Raw genomic sequence first — 8,916 nt, 5'->3', positions numbered from 1 at the left:
TGAGAAATGGAACTTTGCACGTAAGTGTTAAATCTTCCTCGTGCCTTTTCCTTACAAGCTTTATCAACTTCTCTAATGCTGCTTCTTTTTCTTTTCTCAGCAACCATGGGTATTGTGGAGACCATGCCCAACTTCCGTGGTTGGGTAGGAAAATTGCTGAATACCGCTCCAATGGAGGGTAGGTCGTGGAAAAACCTTTCCAACCGTTACGGTTGGAAAGTAAAAACTCATGGTAAGAGTTTCTATTTTACCTCGTCTGTATATAAATATTTTCTTTGTTCTAACTTTTATCCTTCTTTTTATCAGGATTTGCTATTTGGGGAGTTCTCATGTCACCCTTCAATCTTCTTATAGCTCTGTCTTGGCTGAAAATGAAGAGCTCAAGAATGAGGTCGCTGCTTGGGAGAGGGATTATGAAATCCTTGAAGAGAAAACTGATTTTGAGGTCAGTTGGGCATTCTTAAATTCCCGTCGTGACACCTTACTGGAAATGGGCCAAGAAAGCTTCAACCTGGAATCAGAATTAGCTAAGGTGAATGAAACCATTGAACGAGCTCATCCTGCCCAAGATTTTTGATCTCTTGAGTTGTCTCTCTCGTGATTGAAATTTCCTTGCTTAAATTCCCTTTTTGCAGGTACCTTTTTGGAAAACCATGTTTAAGGCTTTCGGATTCTTTTGAAAGATTATTTTAGACATTTGTGATCAAACCCTCGGTTATCATTTGAGGGTTGATTTTGGAACGCAAGTCCCCAAGTCTGTCATGGGGCGATTTGTATAAACAATTTCGTAGTTTTGCGACTAAGTTCTTACTTAGTCTTTAAATATTCAAGAAGTTTTTTATGTTACTATTTTAACTTCTGTTTGCTTTTATTCTTGCCTTTATTCTTAAGGACTTATAGAATAATTTTGCATTTTTATTATTTGAAAATGCTTCTGTTAATCTCATGATTTAAACACGAGTTTTATAAAAGAGGGCCCTTTTATATTTTGACACTTAATGAAGAAGACGTCTCAACTTCATAATGGTGTTAACATACGATAAAAGAAATAGGAACACACATGTTTCTTTGGAATAACATTGACAAGTTTTTTTTATTTTGAGCCTTGACAAGTTTTGAATAACACCTTACATGTATTTGAATTACATCTATAACTTTCTCGTAACTGTTTTCCCTTGTAACAGATTTTTTAAAAAAAATAATAAACACGAGGTTTTTCTTTATAACCCGTTTTAGAAATAAATGCAAGGTTTTTATTTACAGCCTGCTTCAGTACATAGCTTTTACCCTAACTACAGTAAGGTTTTCTTTAGCCTTGGCTCATGACTTCATGTGACTTTTATTACTCTGCACTTGACTTTTTCAGGCTTGATTTTTCTTCAATCTTCTCTGCCTTCTTTATATATACTTGTGTATATTATGTAGTCCCCCAAGTGTTTTGAGTGTTGAAGTATGAAGCCCCGAGCACGTGATAGTATCTCTTATTTGGTCCTTTTCCTGAAAAGGAAATACATACGGGACTCGGAGGTACGATTATAGATGAAGACTGCTTAACCCGTTTAAATTTCTATCAGAATAATTGTAACCCTAGGCCAGGAATTTTAGGTTATTCCGTGTGCCTTACGGGCCGTGACTCATCATTTAGTACGGGCTAGCTTTTTGCCTATCATCTAAAATCGTTAGTAAAATTTTAACAATTCAAAAAATTAAATCTAAAATGGTGATACCTGACCATGGGTATTTCTTAGAAGTAATATCTCTTCAAATGAACAGCATTCCAATGCGAAGGTAGTACTTTGCCATCCATTGTCTCCAATTCATATGCTCTCTTGCCTGCAATATCACGAACTTTATAGGGTCCTTCCCAAGTTGGACTCAATTTACCCGTGTTGGCTGCCTTTGTAGATTGGAAAACCTTTTTAAGTACGAAGTCCCCAACTTTAAAGAACCTTAGGCGTGCTTTCCTGTTGTAATGTCGTTCTATGACTTGTTTTTGTGCTGCCATTCTTATTAATGCAGCTTCTCTCCTGCCTTCCAGTAGATCCAAACCCGCATCTCTTCGTCATTAGATTCTTGTGTCGCTTGCATGAACCGTGTGCTTGGTTCTCCTATCTCAACTAGAATCAAAGCCTCAGCTCCATAAAACTAACGAAAAGGGTGTTTCTCCTGTGTTCGTTTTTGCTGTTGTGCAATATGCCCATAAAACACCAGGTAGCACCTCTGGCCAATTTCCTTTTGATTCCTCCAAACGCTTCTTTAAACTATTAACAATAACCTTGTTTGTAGATTCTGCTTGCCCATTACCTACGGGATGATAAGGTGTGGACGTAATCCTTTTAATTTGCCAACTTTGAAAAAATTATGTGACTTGAGCTCCAATAAATTGAGGACCATTGTCACATACGATCTCCTTTGGTACGCCAAATTGGCATATGATGTTTCGCCAAATAAAATCTTTGACTTCCTTTTCTCGTACCTGTTTGAAGGCTCTTGCCTCTACCCATTTAGTAAAATAATCAGTAAGTACGAGCAAAAATTTTACCTGTCCTTTTGCTTGTGGTAATGGACCCACGATATCCATCCCCCACTTCATGAATGACCATGGTGCTATGACCGGATGTAATAATTCCGCAGGTCTATGCATGTTGCTGTCGACGCCCCCTTTTTCTCGCGAAATCGGGTTTACGACATTTGGGAAGACAAGTCTATTCCCGTGTGGGAATTGGGTTTTTGGAATTGAAGAGTCGCCACCTAATGATTATAGTGCATTAGGACACTTTAAGAAAGAATTTGAGATGAAAAACCAGAGTTCAGGTAAGGGCAAGAAATTATCTCGAGGGGAAGGTGTTAGGCACCCCTCAAGATCCACTAGTGTGGTTCCCGGCCATGCTACAACTGTGACTTTAAATACAAACAACAAGTAGACAAGCAAGCATTGCAAATACGAGGAAAACTTTCACGTAATGGTTGCAAATAAAAAGTACAAAAGGTTTAAAAAAAATACTATAATTTGGAAGAAAGTAGTTTTATAATTAAAGAAAAGATATATGAGTAAAGGGGAAGGGGGTAAAATAATTGATGCAAGTAACTTTAACGAGGTGAAAGAGACGGAAGTTTAGGGAGAAACAATTCTAAAATTCAGACAATTAAAAGAGGGATTTTTTCATGATAGGTGCAAAGAATTAAAGTAAAAGAAGAGAAACTGAAAACTGAACAGCTTTTAAAATTCTGGAATAAAAATAACAAAGAGGGAGGGGGGTCCTAGGTTTATAAATCACATGGATCATCCACACAACACCGGTACCCGATTGTACGCATAGTGTTATCGTGTGATCATCATCTCCATGTCTACCCTTCCCTACCCCGCTAAGGTATTAAAGCGCGGAATAGTATCGTTACTTATTGCATGCTATTACCCGTCCCAATCCTATCAGTCCCGGAGGCAAATGAACTACTAATCCTAAAGGGAGAGGGGTTTGGGGCTTTTAGGAGTTTTCAAAGGACAAAATGATAAGGCGTCAATCAAAACACGTAATGCAAATAAAGTGGAAGCAGACAAGCAAACATGGCTCAAATATGCCTTCATAAATCAGATAAAAGTCATAGAGTTTAGCATGTCTTACACGTACTGATTTGGTCTTAATTAAATAATGCGGCGAGCGGACTGGTTCAACACATATTTTTAGGCGAAAAGTCTACACTGGGCTTACTCGAATGCAGTTGACTAAAACAGATCTGATTGATTAATTAATCCTTTTGTCTAAGTGTTGGATAGAACTAGGCATGATATCTACTGATTTTAGAAATAATGCAAACGGATTATAGAAAAAGGTTACCAGTTTTAACAGAACAATACGAGTTCAGCAGTTGACATAGCTTCTATTCAGATTCGAGATTTCCTATAGGCATGCTCTCTATATGTTTATTGATTTTTGACATCTTTTAGACGTTAACAGAAGTCCTATGAACATGGTATCTATATGCAGCTTTTATTGTTAAACCTACGAACTGTTTGCCTGATGACGCTTATATATGCAGAGATGCGGAAGTCTATAGGCAGTATTCCTATATGTGAATTTGCAGAACAATTAGAAGTTAATCCAATAAGCAGGATATCTATGTGTGAAGTTGCAGAAATCAGAAGTTAACCCTATAGGCACGATATCTATGTGCTTTATTGCAGAAATTAAGTGTCGAATCCTATAGGCATGTTTTCTACGCGTGGAGTTGCAAAAATCATGAGTAAGTCCCTATAAGCATGATTTCTACCCTTGGTGCATAAAAGTGAACCTCATCCCCCTTTTTTACTAAATCCCCGAGTTCATACAAATTATAACAGCCCAAAAGAAATAAAACTGGAATTAAAAAAGTACATCAGGAATCATCAGCTACATCCGAGCAGCCTAGTTCAGACTTAATGTCTAATAATATGAGATTGAGCCACCTCCGAGATCCACATTTCCAAGCCTTATCTCATCTAGGGTGTTTCAGAGATCCAAGGGATTTCAGGAACCCCAGGCAGTGCATACACCCAAAATGTTAATCAGAAAATTGAGTTGTGCAGTGTGTAAGGACCAGCCCTTATGTGTCCAAGTTCAGAGGGAGCTCAAGGGTCCCAAGGCAAAGCTCACGCAAGAGGGGCAGAACCTAAGTTCTAAGAGCATAGTTCAAGTGCAATAAGAGAAAGGGGATAGGGAATACCCAGGCAGGCTGGTGGTCATGCCCAGCCATAAAGTAGACTGCCACACCCCTAACCAAACCTGTTGGCCAAACATTTAGAGAGTAAAGACCTACTGGATGTCAAGCTATGGTCTGAGCAATAACTAGAATACTGTCAGGCCAAAGCTGTTACTCAGCACACACAATAAGGGAATAGGGATGGGAAACTGACAAAGCTTAGGGCCTAAAGGGTCCAGTTCATATCCGTGGACAATAACTTCGAATATTGCCATGTTTCTGAACTATAACTTAAAGCATATAAGGGGATACGGGTTTGGGATTCATAAGGTAGCAAATAAATAACAAGTGACTGACAGGGTGCATACATAGATAAACATTAATTTACAAGGGAACGTATTACAGCATGCTAGTAACATATCTTGACTGCAGAAACATGAGTAGAAGTAGACAGGAATGACAAACTGGAGTAATTAAAGAAAACATATTGTTGTTGAGGCTTGTAAATTAACTAGGACATACCAGTAGAGAAGCAAAGTGCAGAAAGGTAAAGCAAACACAAGTCCACAGTCTAGCCTTGGCTTTCAGCCGGCTAGGCAAAGCAACAGCACAAGTAGTAGTAAAGAAAGAGAGAGTTTTAAGAGTTTAAGTGTGTATATTTTGAACTCAAGTTGTTCGTCTTTAAAGAAAAGAGGGTAGGGTATTGATAATTTTGAAAACGAGTGGAGAATAAGGTAATAAGTAAAGTTTTAACATAAATATGGAAACAATCACAGGTCAGAATCAATTAACACAAGACTTCCCTTTAATCAAGGGATTATTGTTCAAACGGATACTAACAGGGTCAAGATAAGGAAAGAAAATCAGTCTTAAGCAGAATGGTTGTTGCCATAAAAGGAGCAGTAAAATCATACAATAGGTGTTTAAGTCTAAGTACAAGAATGTAATTATTTTTTGGAAAGGATCTGGTAAGGCCAAACAAAGAGAAAGAATCAATTACCCCTTAACAGGCGAGTAAAAATCAGAATTTCACAAAGGAAAAGTTTTGAAAATCAATCACGAGTTTGAGAATCAATCACAGAAGGGACTCANNNNAAATTGCTAAACTGGTGAGGAGATCTTCATTCCAGCGATCAAGCTCTTGTCAGGAAATATCTAGGAAATCTACCTTCTCTCCTGGAAATTCAACCCAACAACAAAATCATAGAAGCTGCCACTCTATTCTGGGATTGTGATAGGTCTGTATCCCGCTTTGGAGACATTGACATGACACCCTTGCTTGAGGAAATAGGAGGATTGGCTGGAATACCGTGGGAAACTCCGGGTTTGTTAATACCGGAAAAACGCAAGGGTAGAGGTTTTCTCAAAATGATGGGTCTAAAGAAGAATCCAGACTTGACATGGTTGAAGGAGTCGTACATTCCCTTTGACTATTTGAAAGGTACGGTCACAGCAAATCTTACCGTACTTATCCTGACGAGTTCGCCCTTACATCATTGGGGCATATCCATCGAAGGGTCTTTGTCTTCATGTTTTGTCTCTTGGGGATGATAGTGTTTCCAATGAAGAAAGCAAGAATCCATACCAGGCTAGCTATGGTCACCAAAACTCTAATAGAAGGAGTTGACGGACAACCATTCAGTCTTGTGCCAATGATCATTGCAGAAATATACCGAGCCTTAGAAAGGTGTCAACAGGGAGCCAAACATTTCGAGGGTTGCAATCTGCTACTTCAACTTTGGCTCATGGAACATCTTCAGAAGGGTGAATACCGACAGGAAATACATCGTAGGGACTGGGACGATCATATCGCCTTTCATCACCCAAAATGAATGAATTACATGCCCAACATGTTCGCCCAACCGGAGAATGCTAGAGACTAGGTCGAACTCTTGGATAATTTGACTGAAGACCGGGTACAATGGATGTTCGAGTGGTTCCCTACTGAAGAATTCGTTGTTCGATCCAGGGATGCGCCATTTCTGATACTGATCGGTTTGAGGGGGACCTACCCTTATGTCCCTCTTCGAGTTATGAGACAGGCTGGTAGGAAGCACGTTATACCAAGGGTCGGCAAGATGAGTCACTTCCGGGCTGACTTCCAGAACGACGATAGTCTATACAGGTGCCAGTCTCAACATATGTGGCACTGCAAAATTGTCTTGGGAAAGGACACCATCGAACCAGATCGCTACCATGTTGGTTGTACCCCACACTATTCAGGCTGGCTGGAGGACAATCACAACGGTTTGGGTCAACCCGGGTTTGTTTGAGGTCACAGGATTATCGATGAAGAGGCTGAAGCACAAGTAAAGTACAACCAACTGCGCAAGAGGATTTGAGAATATGAAAATGAGCACCGTGAAATACAAGAAGTCAATCAAAAACTAATTGAAGAATGGAATGATATGGCTGTCAGCGCCAACAAGCGACTGGTCTGTTTGGAGCGGGGTATAGTGGAACTGGAAAAGATGTTTCTGAAGAGGGTCGAAGACTGCCGAGTTGCTGAAGGAAATGAAGGCGGACATCTGGCCAGGGCTTACTGGCTGCTAGGACTGCGCGAGCTGGGAGAGTTGTTCGAGGGAGCTAATACTGCCGAGTCTGGAGAAGGTCCTTCGGGGACCAAATAGATAGGATTCGTCTACCTTTTTATCAATAAAATGAGGCATTTAGCATTCTAAGTTCTCCAAATTAACTTGTCGCTAGGCCTACCTCGGGCACAACGAGGTCCCCAAAATTAGGACACGCTTTATATTTCCTGCACTACGTGTTTAAATATCGCAACATTTTTTCCTTATGATCCTTACTGACTTATCACCTTTTGTTTTTACTTTTGTTTATTCCCCTCCCCAAAGGTTAGTTCGTGAACTCTGGCAACATCAGCATACTTTACAAGATCCAGGGGCCCTCCACCTACTCCTCCTCCCAGTTCTGTCAGGCACAAAAGCAAAAGAAGAATGGAAGATTCAAACAACTCAGCTGAACGGGTAGAGGTCAGTCGTGGTGCTCTAGTCCCCAAGGAAATGCCTCTCAAATAGAAGAAAAACTACTGAAATTCCAAGAAGAACTTGATCAAGTCCGGAATTTGGCAAGTCTGTCATTTTCCCTCACCACTCCAGAAGTTACCTTCCCAAATACTCAGAATCATATACCTCCACAAAACATCCCAAAGCAACCCGCTCCTCACCACCACTGGAATGCTTGCCACACTCCCAACAATACTCCATTACTCATCCTGGAACCTTTGAACTCCACAAATGACCACTGCCACACCCAACACAACACCCCCATCTACTTGGAGACCGTGCCACACTCCACCCAACCCATCTCAAGCACACCCGAGTCCGATGATAAGGACTTGCTCATCAGAAATCTGGCCGAAGAGCTTAAGAAGTTGACCACCAGAATTCAAGGCGTTAAAGGAAGTAAGGGAATTGAGGGGCTAAACTATGAAGATCTATGCATACAGCCCGATATCGAACTACCCGAGGGGTACAAACCTCCCAAGTTCGAAATGTTTGATGGTACAGGGGATCCCAGGGTTCACTTGAGAACATACTACGACAAGCTGGTCGGAGTAGGAAAAGACGAGAAGATCCGCATGAATCTTTTCATGAGGAGCCTGAAAGGAGATGCTCTGTCTTGGTACATTAGTCAAGACCCAAAGAAGTGGTCAAACTGGGTAAGTATGGCGTCCGACTTCATGGACAGATTCAGGTTCAATATGGAAAATGCACCAAATGAACTACTAATCCTAAAGGGAGAGGGGTTTGGGGCTTTTAGGAGTTTTCAAAGGACAAAATGATAAGGCGTCAATCAAAACACGTAATGCAAATAAAGTGGAAGCAGACAAGCAAACATGGCTCAAATATGCCTCCATAAATCAGATAAAAGTCATAAAGTTTAGCATGTCTTACACGTAATGATTTGGTCTTAATTAAATAATGCGACGAGCGGACTGGTTCAACACATATTTTTAGGCGAAAAGTCTACATTAGGCTTACTCGAATGCAGTTGACTAAAACCGATCTGATTGATTAATTAATCCTTTTGTCTAAGTGTTGGATAGAACTAGGCATGATATCTACTGATTTTAGAAATAATGCAAACGGATTATAGAAAAAGGTTACCAGTTTTAACAGAACAATACGAGTTCAGCAGTTGACATAGCTTCTATTCAGATTCGAGATTTCCTATAGGCATGCTCTCTATATGTTTATTGATTTTTGACATCTTTTA

The sequence above is a fragment of the Nicotiana attenuata genome, unplaced genomic scaffold (genome assembly GCF_001879085.1).
Source record: "Nicotiana attenuata strain UT unplaced genomic scaffold, NIATTr2, whole genome shotgun sequence".
Lineage (NCBI taxonomy): Eukaryota > Viridiplantae > Streptophyta > Magnoliopsida > Solanales > Solanaceae > Nicotiana > Nicotiana attenuata.
Note: the sequence above shows the minus strand (reverse complement) of the source record.